General features: G+C 42.7%; 1 protein-coding gene across 6 annotated transcripts in view; it reads right to left on the bottom strand.

Annotated features, from left to right (window-relative positions):
• The window catches only part of LPP (LIM domain containing preferred translocation partner in lipoma), a 319,665-nt gene that overhangs the window by 235,344 nt on the left and 64,786 nt on the right, over positions 1–19,535 (bottom strand). The window lies entirely within an intron of this gene.

The following is a 19,535-nucleotide window of genomic DNA, read 5'->3' as shown; positions in this document are numbered from 1 at the left end:
TTTCACAAATTCTGTGGAAACGGAAAGGGCAAGTGGGGGAGGATCATTTCACATGCCTAAGCCCAAACTGGAAGGACCAAGAAAAAGAACAGACTGAGCTGGGGTTTAAGTTTAAAATATGGTAAGTCTCCCCTTGAGTAGGCTCAGTTAAGTCACTAAGGTGAGAATATTCACACAAATTTTATTGGTTTCCATTAAAGACACTGTTATCTCAGTCTAGGTGTTTATGGGACAGCCACGAGGCTCCACAAGATCTACAAAGACATTCACTTAGACATGCAGGTGACAGAGCAACACAACTTTTGGAGAACAGTGCTGGTAGCATATGGGTCTGCAGCCTAAACAGACAGCTGATGAAATTCAGGCTCATCTCATATTCTTAAAACATGCAAGACCAGGATTCTCCTATGCCAGGCAGTTAAGTCCACGTGCCTTCCTAAAAAGCCATTTGGAAAGTTTCTAAATGCAGTAGGAGAAAAATAATCCTGCTTGGTCCACGTCTGTGTCTCCCTCTCCTCCCATTAGCACATGGGGCGAAGGTTGACTTAGAGCAATACAACATTTCAATTTGAATATGAATCACTCCTCTGGTGAGAAAACAAAGCAGAAACCCATTTCACATCAGCCTTATCTGAAGATATAATGAAACCTGACATATCTAACAGGAGTAATGGAAGTAAAACATGGAGAAAATACTAGCTCAGACAAACAACAACACTTTGCATTTGAGAGGATCCCAAAGTGCTTTACAAACCAATAGAGGCAGGAATAACTTCATCTGCCACTGAAACGTGGCTACCTCTGGGTGGATACTCAGCTCAGCACCACACTGTAGTTCATGATGGAGGGAAGAACTGTGTGAGAGTTCAGGACAACTTGATCCTTCAGTGGGAACTGGACCACTCTCCTGGAAAGTGGAAGTTGAGTTTAATTTTGTTTCATATGATTCAAAATGCCACTATGGGGGCCGAGCACCAGAACACTACAAGCACGTGACGTTGTACTTAAAAAAAGTGACTGGCTGTTAAAAAGATGGAAATCCAACTCACATATGCTGGTACTCTGGTTCAAATGGTTACAGAAAACAGCAACAAGGTAGAGGATTAATATTTCTGAACCTGTCTTTAACAATTAACAATTTAATTATTTCAACAAGAAATTAACAAATTAATTTCTTATCCTCCACAGGGCTGAAGGATCATGATTTCCTGCCCCTGGTTCATCTGCTATCTCCAGATAAATTCAGGGTAAATCATTTCTCCCCTCCCCACCTCCCATCCAGCAGGCACAGCGATATTCAGCCACTACTGGGAACAGTCCAGAAAAAAGCACAGCTCTACCATTTAACACTGCTACTGAATGTCAGTCTTGTGCATCACCAGCTTTACTAAAACACTGACAGAAGCACCTTTTTCACTCTCACTCTTTTTCCACCTTCACTCATTCACTTGCTGTGACTGTGGTCCACTTCACTGGAGATTGTCATGACCCGTTGTTACAGAGTTGGTCAACAGAGACTTTTTCCAAAAATCAGGCTTTTCTCATGCTACTGAAACATCAACATACAAGTACATAAATCCTTCAGGGTAGAGGCCCTGAGCAAGTAATCTGCATGTTTCCAGAGCGAAATGTTTACTTCTCTTCCTGGCAGCATCTGGGTGCTTGCAGACTATTCATCTGCATCTTGGAAACAGCTCTTTAGTCCTACAAACACATCAACAATTCACCTTGACTCAAAAGAATGGCTTTCCGAGCTCTGAGGAAACAATGAACAAAATCATCATCTTTTTCATATTTTTTTGCCAAATGTCTGTTAAAGCTTTTCTGAAAGGAGTTTACTTAATCTTTTCCCACATTACATTATACATACAGCTGCTATTCCAGAAACAAAACAAAACTTGGTGCACAAATGCAAACAAATCTGGATTTGGCCTGATCTGCCTAAACCAAAAGCCAACTTCTTCTCCTACTGGCTCAAGAACAGAGACCCAAAGCCAGCAAGTTCCTAACATTTCTGAGATGCTGACTTCTGGGTAGGTTTGTGCAAGTTTATCTTCAGTGCCTTGGGACTGCATGAAAATTCAAGGGAAAATGACCTTAGAATGAACATGGATTTGAACACCAATTTGGACAAGTACTACAAAGCCATTTTATTCTGTAGAAGTGACATCTCTCCAACCATGCAGTCATGTTCTTGACAGCTGGAGACTCATCCTCATCTTGGTTTAAAGAGACCTAATTAATTTGGTTTTCCTGGGGGAAGGAAGGGAGGGGATCAACAAGCCAATAAACAAGAAAGCAAAATTACAATGAGCTGAACATGACATACAGGTTAAGTGAATTGCCAGGGAATTCAGGTAAAAATTCATCACTGATTCATCAAACAAATCATTGAGATGTCTTAAGAACAAGCTATCAAGAGAAGTCACTCTTCCTCTCCACCTTTTATTATTAGTTACTGCTGGAAGTGACTTTTCTGCAAATCTCTAGACCATTTTGAAGTGCTAGAGACTTTAGGAAGTGAAAATTAGTTCTCAAAATGAACTAAACTGCTTCAAAAACCTTTTATTAAAGGTTCTATCCGGCTTTTTTCTCACAGTTGGGTATTTAGGATAACCCACCACAAAAAAATAACCACTGTGCAGTTCTAATTAGGAGTCCCATTGGGTTCAAGGCCACTTGGTCTAGTGGAAGGTGCCCCTGCCCCCAGCAGGGGAGGGTTGGAACAAGACGATCTTTTATGGTCCCTTTCAAACCAACCCATCTATGATTCTCTGAGAGACCCAAATTTGGTGATAGAAGTGCTCTTTAAGTTATAGAAACCAAGCAAGATAGCAGTCGCTGAAACCAGGGGAAAGAGGTGTCCAATTCCACTGGACCAAGCCACTGCCAAAACCCAAGGAGAACCAAGGATCCCCCCTCCCTCAGATCTGCCCACAGACTTGAAAAGGGCTCCGGCAGGGAGCTGGCACTGCCTGCAGCCAGCAGATTCCAGAATCTGCTCAGCCTGGCAGAAGAGTAGGAGGTGAGACTGCTGGCAGGAGCAGGCGGAGCAGCAGAGTTGGTGGAGTTCATAAATGGGAGAGTGTTGTAAAACATGGAGGTGAGCACAGACTGATACTCACCTTCACAGTTCCCCCCCAGAAAAGCACACACCTCGTCAGACTCTCACAGCTTTGAAACACGTCCAGACTTTGCTGGATCGATCCAGGAACCTCATTCGTATGCATGTTTGCTCTCACACGCAAACACAGTAAGGTTTTAACCACACACATTTTGCACAAGTCCCACAGGCCCAAACTTTCAGGTTACTCAGGAAACTTGGACTTAAATGGGATTCTAAACCAAAGGAAAGAGAGATTATAGATAAAGGCAAAGACCGCAAAGAACTGCAGAGCAATTTGAGTTAGAAGGGAGCTTTAGAGGAGTCCAACGCTGAGGTACTCCAAAACACCCAATCTTCAGAAGATCTTTTTCTTAAAACAGGACTTACTTAAGAGATTGTACCAACTTATTTAGTCATATAAAAAGATGGTCTGGGCTCTCTTCATTTAATATCACTCCTCAGTGGAAAGTTCCCATCAAAGCTATAATATATTCAGTTCCAGAAGAACAATTAGGTGACATAAGTACTTGTAACTCTTCGAAATAAATGGCCTTGCTATTTATCAGTATGTGCTGTGCCTTTAAAAGTTTCCAAAAGCAATGGTCTGTTTCTGTGCATACTGGAATATTCAGGAGCATTTCATATCTATTCTCATATCAAGAAAAGAGCAATTAGATCAATAATGAAACAGGAGTGCTCCCTTTTACTTTCTGTGGTTTGCAAAGAGGTTCATGTTTCTGTGTGAGCACAGCTCTTGTTTTAGAGATGTGAAAGTGTGTGGTTTGTGCGATACCCAGTTTCTTCTAATATTCGAGTTTCTGTTGTTATCTACCTACAATTTACAGTAAAGCATTCTTTATTCTCACACCTCTCAATCTCAAAATTAGATCAATTTTCCCAACAAGATTTTATTACCCATGTAGAGGTTTTACAAATACTGGAAAGATCCGCAACACCACACTCCTCACTAATACAGCATGAAATCACAGAAGACAGCATTAGTGTTACCAAGTCTACCTATGCATGTATCTGTGTATACAGACACATGTAGCAATAAATACAAGTTCTTCTTTGGGGAAAAGGACCATTTTTTTGTTTAAAAAAGCAACTAGAAATTCATGCCAACAGGCCCAAGGCACCACATGCAGTAGGTAAAGATTACTGAGCAATATTTAAACTACTGGGAATACATCACTGTTGTGCTATTTATTGTGATTAGATTATTACTATTTTCAAAACTATTCAAAATATTTAGAACTTCCACCCATCCTTGCCTCTGCAGAGCACGAATCTAATTCTAGCAAAAATTTCTTAAGAACCCTCCAAATGGAAGGACACTGCAATTACTGGGGATGGGTAATCTGCTGGCTCCAGCATCAAACCAAACCATGCCGTTTATAGAATTTTGACCCTCTCCACAATAGACAAGAGCACTGATATTTTAGCTCAAAATGTTCATTTTCCAAATAGCTGTTTCTGGCCATGTGCTCTCCTCCAAATCCTTGGCTATGCTGTCCCTGTGGCTCTCAAAGAAATGTATCTTTGTCAAATATACTGAAGGTCCCAAAGAGAAAGTTCACCTGCTGCTAACAAAACAAACATCAACTCAACAATAAAAAACTAAAACCAACTGGAATACTAAATAGTTCAGAAAAAGCAAGGTTTTCAACCCTGTTGGGAGTCATCTGGTCAGCTCTGTAGTCTGAGCCTACTAAGCACACACACTAAGGACTCTGTACTTCTCGGTGTTACCCCATTCTGCATCTCTCTGGAGCATCATTTGCTCACAAATATTCTTAATGGTCATAAAATCATCATGCCCTACCTGGCATTAATTTAATGATGATGGCATAACACTGCATTACCAAGTCATCCAGATGCTTCGACTAAGATTAATTCAGGCAAGCCAGGACACAAATGTTCAAACTCCTTGATGTATCTTGCACCCATCAGGAGAGGACTTGGCTTTCAGCCAGTCTGCATAAATCCTGGTGGGATTAGTCAATGTTCAAGAGGCTCCTTTATGGGATAAGTAAAGAGGTCAAGTACTGAGATCTAAAAAAAGGACATGATGGGTGTATATAATCCCCCACAAGGCACATCCCTCCACCCTTTACAGCCAGCAACAGGGATGACTAAGGGCACACAGCAAAAACCATTATAACCAAGGCCATGGAAATGAAACTGGTAAATGTACTATTAATCATGCCATCTTAACATGAAATGAATGTATCTGATTTTATCACCAAAGATACCAAAAAGCACATGTTTGGAAGAGATGAAGAGAGAGAATCATTAGACTACCGCTTATCCAGTTCTAGCTCAAGTGGAACTGCTGAAATGTTCTAGTTTTGTTCCTCTGGATTCCCTGCAGATGAGCCAAGAGCCCTGATGCTCTTGGGAAATATCAGTAGCTAAATCTGGACTAACACAAGACTCTTTAAAATATCCTTCTCAATCATTTGGGCAGTGCTCAATAAAAGTAACATACAACACACTCTACTATGAAGGTGCCAAAGTTAGGCATTGCCACTGTGGGCAGCTGCAGCTGAGAAAGTATTGTTTGACCAGGTGTTTAAATTTGGGCGTGGGTGTTAAACCAAAAATATTCTTCTAAATCAAGGTCACAACCGATCACGGTGACCATGGAGCTCAAGCATGCCAAATTTCAAAGGCATTTGTTTTTCCCACTGCCATCTTCATGTAGGAAACCTGACTGGCTCCTGCATCCAAGCCCCTCCAGCCTCAGGTATGCCTCCAACTTGGATAACTTGGATAACAGCTCAAGTCAATGCTGGGAACATCTCCAAAAATCTCTCTGGAAACTGGCACGATAATAGAAGTTTTGCTGAAGTCACATGGCTCTCAGGAACCTCAAGATGGGCTATCAGGAAGTGGGACCCATCTCAAACCAACCACAAGCTCCTCGACAACAGAATCCCATCAGCAACACAGCATCAGTCATTGCCTTCATCTGGGAGCTTGGCCATTATAAAATGCTGGGAAAAGCTCTTCCATTTTCCACCACCCAGAGACCAGTTCACTAATCACCACCACGGATGCTAACTGCCTTCCCTCACCCATAACCCAGCTAGGATTTGGACCACTGAGAAGCTTTCTCCTCATTCTCTAGACCAGCTTGTGCACCCTCTCCCCCATCCCAAAGCTAACAGAATTTGTCACCGGCTCTGAGCAACCTTGGCAGAAACAATAATTCTTGCCTCTCTAAGCAAGAATTTGGAAAAGTAGCTTTTGTTGGACAGGTATGTCTGGCTGAGATTTGTGATCAGATGCAATGCATGGTGCAGTGTGCAACCTGGAGAAATATTACCATCAGCTAACAGCAGCACAGATTTCTTTCCTCCCCGTCCCTCATTAGCCTCGAAAGCTGGCCTTGCCAGCAGCAGTAATGCAAGCTGAGACAACAAAGCACATTAATGATGGGCCCCATCATGTTCCATATTAATTACTGTAGCTAGTAGTAAACTGCTGGTTATAAATTATATTTTGATAAACTGCCCTTTCTTTGACAAGCCAGCTCCAATGTTTAATGTTGCACTTAATCCTCAGATAATACCCCAGGAGTCCTCACTGTGCCCAGCAACAAATCAAAGCAACCTTCAAAAGGCTGGCACAGGTCCCCTTTTCCCATGCATCCCGACCTGAAACTATCCCATTGCATCACCTTTGTTATAGGTCATACCTAAAGGCTGAGTTACCAAAACCAGCAGCACACTCAGTTACCAAGTGTCCTACATAGCTGCCCCAGCACTTCTCTGCACTGGCAAAAGCCATGTACATGTTATACATGTGTAACAGTTTTCCAGAAATGCTGCACTGTTATATTGTTCTACAGGGTAAAATAGCAGGGTAAGTAATCCCCAGAATACCTCAACATTCAGAAGAGAGGAAATTTACTTCTACCTGGGACCGAAATAGTCAACAAAAATCTTTATCCAAAACCATCATATTCTTATTTTTGTTTCTTTTTAATTCAGTGACATTTAGCTAGCAGAACAGCTGTTAGCAAAGGTCTAGGAGAGGTGGAATACCATTTTCTATATAAAGAAAAATGTTTTAGAGGAAACTGTAATTTGACAAAAATACCTATTCAGCAAAGTACATTTTAAAAAGTGGAAAAATATGTTCCGCTTCTCCTAAGGCAGCAAAAGATTCACCACAGCTCTTGAAAAGAAGTCTAAGTCTTAGGAATAAAGGTATAAAATTATATTGTAATGTACATCCGGGAAAATAAGGGGGAGGGGTGTGCCCTTTAAGAAGCAGCATGGGGAGAGACCATCTTCCATCTCAGATGTGCCCATCACCTCCCATCAGCATCAAAACACATGAAAAAACTAGCCATGGTCCTCCTGAAGAGCTGGTCCAGCTCTCATCATTGACAGCCAGGAGTTTGCAGATGTCTGTAGAGAGCCTGGCACAGTCAACACTCTCCTTCATTTTACTCTGAAGGCACAACTCACCACACCCAGCATGAACAAGATGCTGCACCTGTTATTTGCAGCACTAAAAACCCAACAGCTCGGGATCAGCAGCAGCAACTGATAATCCCATCCTCTCCTCCATGGAAGGATGTGAAGCCCTGTGGCCTCACTGCAAGCTGCAAATTAAAAATGCTTACAGCAGTCAAGGGTTCAGTCTTGTTCTTCCACCACTGGTGGCAGATGGTACGGTGCTATTATTAAATCTTGATTTCCAGCTTATAATAATAGTTGTATGAAACCTTCTGCACTATGAAAAGAAATTCACTTCTTTTATTTTGGGAAAAAAGAAGTCTTGCAGTTAAATAACTTTTCTCTTTTAAAAATTTATTTCAAAAATTCGTAACATACTTCTCCTAATTGGAAACACATGGAAAATAGGATATGGCCATATTAGTTAAAGGTCAATGCACATTTACCCACCTCTTTCGAAACTGACAGTATTGTCATGACAGCCATAAAAGCTGCTTTGAATTTTAGTTCCCTAGAAAGTAAATATAAGGAATCCCAAAGCTGTAACCACAAGTGCCACAGCTCTTAACACTGATGTCATATTTAGCTGAATTTGTGCTGCAGGAGTCAGGATGCTAAAGCTTCAAAATCAGCTCATCTATGGAAGGGCACAGTAATTATCCCCTAGCCCATTGCCCCAGGCATGTACCACAATGCCTTCATTTGATGCAGCATTAACAGCAGATTGTGTTTTATTCCCAAGCATTTATCATGGGGCACTGCAGGGCTGCTGGGATCATTTAGGGGGCTTCTGCAACCAACTATCTCACTCTACTGTATGTTTTATTTTAGTTTGCAACTGCTCCTTCCAATTCCAACTACCAAACTAATGTTCTCCTTTTTGTTTAGGAACCAGTTTACATTATTTGTATCAATTTGTTTCTGTATCAATTAGTCAGGGCAAAGGGGGTTGCCTTTTAGACCTTCTTTTGGTACATTAGACATAAGGGGACAGTGTAATTAATAGATGTCAGGCACAGTCCTCCTTGATGCATTGATTTCCTCCTACTTAGAAAACACTCAGGAAGAGCACAATCACCCCTGGCTGTCAGGGGTCCTCATAAAATCCATAGGTTTGAATCCACAGAAACTGCTAATCATTTTGGATGCTGAGAAGGAGGAAAGCAGAATCGGATCTTTCTAAAGCAGAGGAAATTTCTTATTAACTGCAACACCTGGGCGGACTTCAGAGAGAGCTCACAGGAATGTCAAAAGCCAAATGCCAAAAGCAGCTGCACAGCCTAAAGCTTCCAGAGCAAGAGGCAACTAAGAAAAATCCTTTTGCTCCCAAGCTGCATTAAGGGAGAAAGGAACACTCCTCCTGAGCTTGGAACATCTGCATCACCCAGACCAGGGATCACTGCAGCAATACCACTTTGCTCCCCCCAGTCACTCCATGTCACAGTCATCACCTTTCTGTTGCGGATAATTTGGGCTTGACCAAGCTGTCTACATATTGAGTTGAACTTCTAGGAAAAACAACATTTTATGACTATACACCTTAGTTATTTCCTTTTAAGGTTTAATTTTTTCCACCTCTTACAAAAAGTCCAAAAAAAAAAAAAATCTCACTGTATTTGATTACTTTCATTACCATGTAGTTCTGCCTGGGAAAGCACTGCTAAGAAACCACACAAGACCACTATTTGTGCAAAGCTAGTTAAAATATCTTCATCCTGCAAATATTAAACCTCCCAGCGCACACCACACCAATAAAAAGCACAGAAAGAAGACCATCCACAAGCATATCAGGCAAGCTTGCTGAATATTATGCTTAGCTTTGCACAAGCAATAAAGCATTTTTCACTGTGCACAGAAACTCAAATCCAAAAATGCCTACCCAGAACTGCTCACTCTTACCCACCCCACAAAGCACAGGAGACCAATCCTAATTTTAAAGAAAAAAATATCCTTTCTTCTATTTGCTGAGTCTCTCTGGAGAGATAACAGCACTTTGGCTGGGCAGCATGTTTAATAAGAGATGATGGGGAAAGAAAGGTTCTCCAAGAAAGGAGATGTCAGTGCCCATGCAGCCCGCACACTGCAAATGTCATATTTCAAACCAATATAAATAACATATTGTTACATCTCTCTCTTTAGAAGTCAGAAAACACCCCTTTCAGTGTTTACCTCAAAAATACTGCCCTATGTAGGCACTTAGACAATTCAGTGACCTTGTCTCTGACACAGAGAGATGCACAGTGGAGAACAGACAGAGGTAAAAGCTGGTCTGAAGCACCACATGCACATAGTCCTGCACCAGCACCCACCAAAGCACACATCTACTGGCAGCTCCACCCTTGCAGCCTGCAAGGGCTGAATGCCTTTTCCTATGGAAACCTTTCCACGATGCTAATCTACTACAGAAGAAAAATCACTAGAGGAGGACACCCAATAGCTTCCAGCCACAACACAACATGCCTTCAGCAAGACCTTTGATTTTCACAGGCACACACTGAAGTTGTTCTTCACAACAAAGAACAGCCTGTATGTTGCATAACTAACCTTAGGCTGCATTAGATAAGTTGTGCCTTCTCACAGATCAACTGACCTTAAATAATGTCTCCCGTGTATTCAGAGCCAATAGGTTTCTCTTTTAGAGCTCAACTGACAGGTCTTCTCCTTCCAGCTATTTCCTCAGAAAGGCCCACAAAGAAGGTTTCAAGAGAAATCTCATGCTTACTGTTCCAAGAGCAGCTTTCCAGGCCAAAAATGAAGGCCAAGATCTCAGCTCCAGAGTTGCATCTCCCTTTGAAGGCTTCTTCAGCATTTCACTGCAACAGTACAAGTGAGAGCCTTGGCAGGACAGAACCGGGACTGAAGCAGATGATAACTGGAAAACTCAGTGTATACTGGGAAAGCTTGCTGCAATTCTGCCACTGAGTCAAGACAGAAAGGAACAGTCAGCCATGCCGATGAAGCACTGCTTTGTATTCTGGATAAGGCAAAACAAAGCTCTGGTGATGAGGAGCTTTCACATGTCATGCAAGGGTCAGCAACAAGGCAAATTCCACCATGGCATTTCCGTTTCATCATCCAACCCATTAGCATGAGCAGATACAGCAGGATCTTTCATTGCTTATCCAAAAATGGTATTTAACATAGCTGTGCAACATCACCCCACTGCCACATTCCACTCTAGAGGTGGGCTATCAGTCCCTGCACAAAGCTGAAGTCACGGGGCACTGTGCAATGAGGAGATGAGCTCCTTTAATATCATTTCTACAGTCCACATCCAGGGTGCAAGATGATGCAGGAGCTCTGCAGCTGCCCCAGAGGTAGAAACATCCAGGAAGAGATGGAGACAGTGTGAGAGTAAGCAAGTCTCAGCACCACTCCTATCAGGTTGTTTCATTGTCCATACAGATGTCTGTGCACTCCCTGTGACATTTTAGAAGCAAAATGCCCTGCAAAGCAGGGCCAGATCCCTCTGGTACCAAAGCAACTACCCAACAAATCCACAGCAAAGGCTGAGGCACTAAAAGCCTCTCTGTTTTCTGGCACCAGAAAACTAGCTGTCATACAGGCCCCACTTGAGCACCCGTTTCCTACTTAAAAATCAGGGCCCATGGGGCTTCCCTTCTTGCTACATACTGCTCCACTCATCCAACCGCTGCTCAGTGATAGTTTTGGCATCAGGGCAGATAAAGCACACACATCAAGTCGAGTACATTAGGGCAGAAGCCCTGCCTCACCTCTTGCAATGAGCCAAACTGGGCTTCATTGACAAGGCTCTGCTTTACAGAAGAGCCACATTATTCCACATTCGGGCCATCATCACCTCTTGCTGTAAGCACAAGAGCCCAGACTTGTGAGGGCTGTTCATGCCAGAGGAGGTCCACAGCTGCTGAGGAGCCTTCTAGTAAATTGAGCCCTGATGGCAAAGGAAAGGGCTTGCAGAGCAGAGTTACAGGAACCTATTCCTCCTGCATTAGTCAGCATATACAAATACATCCTCTTACTTCATTAAATTTTAATTGGAGTACATATGAATAGGTTTTGCTGGTTACTTAATCAAAGCAGGTCTGAGTACAAGGTGTTCACATGAAAAGCTAGAAAGCAACATCCTTTCTAGCTTTTTTTTTTTTAATTTTTTAGGCATCCGCTGTCGATTTCTTCAGGTCAGTTAACATTTTAGGGCTGCTGCAAAGAACCATGAAAAGCAGCCACAAAGTGCAAATAAAGCACTGTGAAGAGAAACAGGACACAGAACATTAACCCTGCATTCCTCTTTAGTATCCAGACAAAAATTAAATGCAAAATCCCAGAGCAGATGTTATATTAGTGAGCTGATCAGTAGTGCTAAACACAAGGATGGTTTTGCTGCTGTGTGTCATGCACTGCCTGGACTGCCTGAAGTTTCACTATTTTAAGCATCTTTAGGTACTCTGAAATCACAGCAGATTTGAACCTATAAAAAAATCCTACTCGTAAACTTTGGGATTTCCTCAGTAATCGCATTCTGTGCGACACAGACGCTTATTTGTTAACACGCTTTCCCTGAGCTTAGATAAACTTTGCATGTACTTTCTTGCCTGCCTAGAAGAGGAGAACCACCTCCAGAACTCTTTCCATACTAAAACCACGAGCTGTATGAGCAGATTCTCAACTTCCATAAAATCCATGCAGTCGGTACAGCTTGAACTGACAGCACTTTACACTGGCTGAAAATTTACCAGTAAAGCAACTCTAGTTGCAAGAGGCACAGTTGGGGAAGGGAGCCCAGTGCCTGACTGCGTGAGAAACAAAAAGCAGCTCTGTTGTTCTGCACAGCACTGTTTGCTAAGTGAATCAACAAAAACAACCAAAATCAAACAGACAAAAAAAAAAAAAAAAAAAAAAAAAAAAAAAAAAAAAAAAAAAAAAAAAAAAAAAAAAAAAAAAAAAAAAAAAAAAAAAAAAAAAAAAAAAAAAAAAAAAAAAAAAAAAAAAAAAAAAAAAAAAAGGGAAAAAAAAAAAAGGAACTTCAGCAATTTAAAACCACAACAAAGAAAGAACTTACTGGCCTGATCCTGCACACTTGCTCAAAAGTGTATATATTCTGTACAGTGACAGGTTCTGGCAGCCTAGGACTGACACACTTTCTATGGCAATGTCCTAATATTAGAAAAATTTGGTCATAAGCTAAAAATGTTACAGAAATAGCATAGGATCATAAGTTACGAGCTGAGTCAGAACTTGATCTGCTACTTGACTTTTACACTATTTTATTCTTTTAAAAAAAGCACATCATGCTGTGTTTTTTTTTTTTTTAAACAGTTTGCTGCTGCCATCACTTAAGAAGAAGAATGAGCCTTTGTAGAGGAGTAAGAAAGTAATTTAAAATGGCAAAAATCAATCTGCTGGGAAGCAAAGGACACAGATCCACTCACACACCAGAGCCTCATGTGTAGTAAGCCCTCACCACATCTCCTCTGTGTGCCAGCTCTGGTGGGCAAAAAGGGCTGTCTCCTGTTCAGGCACATACAAGAAGTCTTCCATCAGAAGTCCAGGGATGTTTATGGGATTGTGCACGGTAGTAGAGTGCCCTAATTCCCAGGAATCTTGCGTGTGCATTGCAGTCTTCTGCATAGAAGCATTTTATTTGCACTCTGTACTTGTAAATCATTGGTAAATAATTAACAGACAGCATAAGCATGTAACAGAACTGAGTCGCAGGTGTTAGAGATGGAAAACTGCTATAAATGGATATGTCATGGCAATAAGCTGCCTGTTCACCTGTTGGGTGCAGGAATTAAACAATTCTGTTTTCATAAATTAACCCCTGACATCCAGAACCTTACTAGGAAGCCTATCTATATTCCTCCTGTGTTATTTATGATCATAACTTTTCCTCCTTGCACAGCTTAGAGAGTCTTTAAATGAAGAAGCAGTGGATTGCCCCAGGCTCCTACTCGCTGGGTAGAGCCTGAGGGTCACAGACAGGTCCATTCATCCATCCCAGGGAGGGAGGAAAAGATTGGAGCAAGGAGGCTTGCACCACCATGCTCCTTGGAGCTACCAGACTTGCTGGCTGCAGCAGCAGCAAAGGATTTCCTAAGTCTGAACACACAAACATAGCACAGGAGGAGACCCCCTTGTTCCACATCACCTCTTCAGCTTTTCCCTCCTTCCTGCTGCCCCTCAAGTCCTACAGGGTGTTTCTGCAAATAGCCCAAGAGATACTCTTTTCCCTACTTGTAGCAAGGAGGCAGAGGAGCAGAAATCCTCCTGCCAGGAGTGACACTGCAAAGAACCCAAAACACCAAAGACATTCAGCATCAAAACATTTCAGCCACAAACACTCAGCTGCTGGAAGGGCAAGAGGCAGAAGCCTGCTAAAACAACAAGGAAAGGGGAAAGCACAAGTCCTTGGAGAAAAGTAGATGAAAGCTACTCAATCCAAGGTGGTGCACCGAGAGAAGTAAATCATCAGCGTCTCACCATCCTTTGCTGTGGGTCCCTCAGAAAACACATGGATCCTGGTTCATCTGTACCTCTGCCTGGAAACAAAACCCCAAAAGGCCCTTTTCTGACAGCAACTTAAAAAGGTTTAAGCTCACTTCACCATGTTTGCTTTGGTTTTGAATACAGTAACATACAAGCATTGAATTCTTGAATTTATTTTTTTCAAAGTACAGCTCCCATAAGCTTAAAAGTAAATGGGAGTGCTTTGCTTCCTGGGGTATGGAACTGGAACATTTTTCTAGCACCTAATAAAACATTGTTTGGTTGATACTAACCATTAAAATATGTGTTTCAAGTCATGTAATGTTCCCTGTGAAATTTGCCTTTTTGCTCCATGAAAAAAAGGGCACTGAAAGGAATCCTGCAGCCATAAGGATCTCACTTAATTCATGGAAGTATCATTTTAAAAGCCTCACAACATGATCAAAGCACTGTTGAGAACAGATGTTCCAGACTTTACAAACTCCAGCATAAGTATTTTCTATGACATTTATCACTGCTAAATTCTTTCAGCCATTTTTTTTCCCTGCAAGAAGCATGCAGGCACTTTCCTCCTCAGGGAAGATGTGTTCTCATGCGGACTCATCTCCAGAGAGACTCTCTCCTCTCAGCATCCCTCCCCATCCACTGTGAAGCAGAGCATGAGGTGTATCCAGTGGCTATGGTGGCAGCCAGACTCCAGCAGCACCAGTTCTGCAGAGCTGGACGTGGTGTTTCCCACCTCACAAGGGGAATTTGATGTAGGAATCACTGTGTCACTGTATTATCTAAACCATGTCTCTCAAGCCTTTACACAGACCCTCTCCCAGAAATGTCATCACTCCACTACCCTTACACCCGACTACAGCCTATAAAGCCCTCCATAAGGTCTGTTTTTGTTGACCAAGGCACACACTATCATCACCCCTCAAGATCACACCAGGCCACTACTGGTGTGATCAAGCTCTGAGCAGCCTCATCCAACCTTGAAGTTAACCCTGTTTTGAGCCAGAAGCGGCACAACACACCTGCAAGGTCCTTTCTCCCTAAACTGCTGGAGGACTATAGATCCCAGGTGGGAGCTACACGGAAATGTCCTCGACCACGTCAACACCCCAAGAAAACCCTTTCCGTGGTCCCCCAGCTCCTGCTATGAATGTGGAACCCTGTGCCTGTGCACAGGACCTACAAGTGTGCTTCCCTTGCCCTAGCAGAAAACTCTCTCCTAGCTACAAGGCCAGATGCAAGCAGGAGATGTTCAGGTAGCTCATGCCTTGGGCACTACCAAACCCAGACAAGCAAAGCCAGAGGGAGCAACAGTGGGGAGCTGCAGGTCTGTGCAGGAATCTGTTTGTTCCTGAGAGAGCAGCAACAAGTCCCCATTCCCAGAGGTGATCATAGAGGCAGAGAGCACATACTTCAATGGCAGTTCAAATCACAGTTAAATTTCCACCGAAAGCAAAGTTCCCAGGAAGTTTAGCTTTAGTCAGTTTCTGTGTACTCATATTCCCAGGAGCCTCACCAAGCTCTCTGTTGACAGAAAGTCTAAACACCATGCAGTGCTAGGCAGTTTCATGAGAGTGAGCTGTGCACCAATGCAATACTCAACTACCCTCGAATCTGATACATACAATTCATCTCTGAATAATAACAGTGCATTTTTATCCCACCCTCAAAAAAAGGGATCTGAAACAACCAGCTCCTTTCAAATTCTACATATTCACAGAAGAAGCTGTTTGTGAAGAGGACCCCACAAGCACATCACTTCTCTAATACGTGCCCAGCTTAGTTTCACCTGCTTCCATGTGCTCCCTTCCCAATTCCTACAACCTGCTTGCACATCCTGTTTCACTATGAACACAAGCTTCTTCCCTGTGGCAGCAGCACTGCCTTCACTTCTCCTCACGGTAAACTTAGACAACAGTCAAAATGGGAGCAAAAAAACCAGACACGTTTACAAGTCTGAAGGGTGTTGGAGGAGCAAACCAAGCAGAGAGAGAGTCTGTAACAAGGCTCCACCAGCAAAGGAATCACAAGCAATCACAGCAAGTCTTCCTCTCACCACATACATATGCTTTTCTCGATGGACTTCTTAGTCTAGGGATTTCTTGTGTTGTTTAAAACTCATTTACTTCTTCATTTATGAGGTACAACTTTTTATTTTAAATGCACATAGAAAATTAAAATACTCACATGAAATTTTGCCATGCTGGCAACAGAGACTTTCTGTGTGTATGTGCACAAGCAGGTGCATGCACAAAAACAGACGTGCATTCACATCCATGCTATATATCTTCTGGAAAAGGACTGTTCCCATAAATGTCCTCAAAGTGAGAAAAGGAACAGAGGGAGTGTGCAGCACTGTCACAGTGCCAGGCCATGCTCCTCTGCTCCAGCCTCAGAGACAACCAGCACTGACATCGAAGTCCATTTTCCTGCAGGTCCCATCAAGTCCCTCCCCTTGTCTGCAAGTGCATCACCCCTGCAGCACACGGTTACATTGACTCCCAGGCTGCAGCCAGTGGTAGGACAAGAGGCTGGGCCACTCTTGCCTTCGTGCTGCTCTGGTGACAGTGCCATCGGCCACAGAGGGGGAGGACAGTGTCTTCAGGGTCTGGGATGCAACGAGGGAATCCAAGTCAGCATCAGAATTTAACAGAATTGTTCTGCCAAGTTATTAATGTCACAGTTCTGCTCCAGACCTGAGTTTGTTTCGCCGTCTTGCCTTCCCACTCCGAACGAATTTGCCGAGCAATTATAAGAAACAGAAAAAGGCTGTGACCAATTTTCAGGCCTTCTGATTTAGACATTAAAAAAAAAAAAAAAAAAAAAAAACCTACAATGTTTCCCTCTTGTTTTTCTAAATAAAAATAATGTATAGGCCTAACTGGATAATAAATATTCTCAAAAGCTGTCCTTAAGTAAAAGCTTTTGATAACAAATTGCCTGTGCTAACCGCTATTTTACTGTTGAATTTTTTATTGTTGCTTAAGCACTGCAATTATGCTAATAAGCCTGAGAGGATGGTACACTAAAGCATTGAATGTGACAGATATAATACTCAATAAAATGTTAATCTTACCTGAAAATTGGAATCAAACAGCCTTATTAGTATTTATGGATATGGCATCTCCAACATGTTTCTTAAGAGGTATATATATATGCAATAGATATTTCTAAATATACCCTACTATTTCTCATGCCTCCATACAATTTAATTCCAGGTGGCTATTACCCCTGCTGCTAATTGCCAGTCCCTTTTGGAATAAGAAAAAAAAAAGTGTCGCCTTCTGGGCCATGCAAAACTCCTGCATGTGGAAGGGCTTTTCCCCTTGGCACCTGAAGGATGGCAGCTGTCCATGGGGATGGGGACACCTCTCCCCAGCTCATGGCACGGCCATCAGGCTTGTGAGGGTATGGCACCACACAACAAAGGCACTGCTCTGCCATCCTCAGTTCTCCTTTTCTCCCATATCTTCTCCTTTTATGAGCAAGGCAGGTAAATCCAGAAAAGGGTTATTTACAGGTGTCGGAAAAACAACTTCTGGATTTGAACATGAGCCTAAAGATAAATTTATTTTATTTTGAAACTTCTCAGCCAGTGCTGACAGGGAACCAGACCCACCTGCTTCACTGCAAGTTACGGCACTGCTGACTTGGACCAAGAGCTGCTGAGCTGCCGCAGGGATCTGGCACAGAGGTGCTGCATGACCTTCCACAAGCTGCATTGCTTTTTGCCCTATTATTTCACCACCCAGTCCCAGTCTACTTTCTCAATTGATGGCATAACTTTTTTCAGGGAACTTGCTGCCTTTCACCACACGGAGCTTTTTTTTTTTTTTGGCCAAACCTATCTGAGTTTCAGACCCAGCCTCAGAGCTCCACTAACATGAACTTCCTGTGGTCAAAGCAAGCAATCTTCAATACCTTCACTTTCTCATCTGTGGAAGGAAAAATAGATAACCTCAGAAGAGCCACATACTTCTGACAAACTATTTCTATACAACAGACTGTGTGGCTTTCAAACACTGCACGTTACTGCCTTAATAGCAGCTGCTGGCTCCCAGTTTCACTCCTCATGCTGCTCCCACCCAGAGGAGTCGATTCCGCTGACAGGACAGCAGAAACACTGACAATCACCATTATATTTCCTGACAGTAAAGCAAGATTCTTGCCACTGGATGCTGCAAGCCTCCTTGGTGGCAAACATTAGGTGGGAGACATCTAGGAACTGTTTCCATGACCAGTCACAACAAGGTAAAAAGGAACCAACTTCCCACCGAAATCTGGGGTTCTCAAAGCACTCAGAGATCACAGCAAGCAACCCACAGGACACAACTCACAAGATACCAGGATGCACTATGGCTCTCCAAAGCCACTCTTGGAACACACGCTGGCTTGCACTGAAGGCAAGGATCGAGTGCAAGGATGGGAACAGGATGGCTTTGCAGGACAGAGCTTAGAGAAGCTCCACAAAATCTCATTTGCAAGTGAAAGCAAGGAGCACAGTAGTAGAGGAAAAAAAATCAGTTGCAAAATCAAAGAAAACTACTAACTGACTGAGTTGGCACCTTGAAGAGTCAGGAGATACACCCAGGGATCCTCCACCCCAAGTGAACCCCAGCATCAGATGCCAGACACCAAATTTCAGGTGCAGCCACCAAGTTACCCAGGCACAGAGCTGCATAGTGCTGCAGGACTGCAAGGCAGCCACTCCCATAAAGGTGGCAGGACTCATCCCTGCCATGTTAAATGAGTCTTGTCATTATTTTCAACCCTGCAGGAAAATCTAAATTGAACTTTGGTATACTGTTTTCTTTTGCTAAGCAGCAATGCTTGAATGTTAACTCTGGTCCTGACAGGCATATTTATGGAGTATTCTTTGCAAATAATCTTACCCTGACCAGTCCGAAAGGTCAGAATCATAAAAAATAATAACAATAATAAAAGAAGCACAAGGCTGGAAAGCCATCACTGCCATTGGCACAACCGTTCAACTTATTAACCGTCCTCGAAACAAGGTGAATGGCAAGGTCTTGGATTAATTTGATTGATTGAGATCAAAAGATCAGGGAGGCACACAGTAAATTGTATCTTTCCATGAACGCATTTTGCTTTCAAGATTTCAACAGATAGTTGCAGGAATTTAAAAGCTCAAGGGGCGGGGCAGGGGGGAGAAGAGAACAAAAACATACAAAGGTGACTTCAGAAAGGCATCCCTTATTTCTCTTTTGACACCATCTGCATTTCTTAGCGATATATGAAAGTCTCTACCATGTTGCCATACCCCTGGGACACAACAGCTTATCTCTGCTAAGCAGAGGACGATAACGAGCAAAAAGACACTAGTGTAACTCGAGGGGAGACACCAGTATTTGCTGACACCAAGAATGAAATACAACTGCTAGAGAAACCAAAGTCCAACAAGAGGTTGAAGAACTTCCCACTGAATTTCAGACATCCTATGAGATAAGACAGGTATCTCACTGATC

The sequence above is a fragment of the Empidonax traillii genome, unplaced genomic scaffold (genome assembly GCF_003031625.1).
Source record: "Empidonax traillii isolate 1590-97213 ecotype Southwest subspecies unplaced genomic scaffold, ASM303162v1 scaffold138:size3245559, whole genome shotgun sequence".
Classification (NCBI taxonomy): domain Eukaryota; kingdom Metazoa; phylum Chordata; class Aves; order Passeriformes; family Tyrannidae; genus Empidonax; species Empidonax traillii.
The sequence above is the reverse complement of the archived record's forward strand: the minus strand, read 5'-3'. Positions and strand labels throughout refer to the sequence as shown.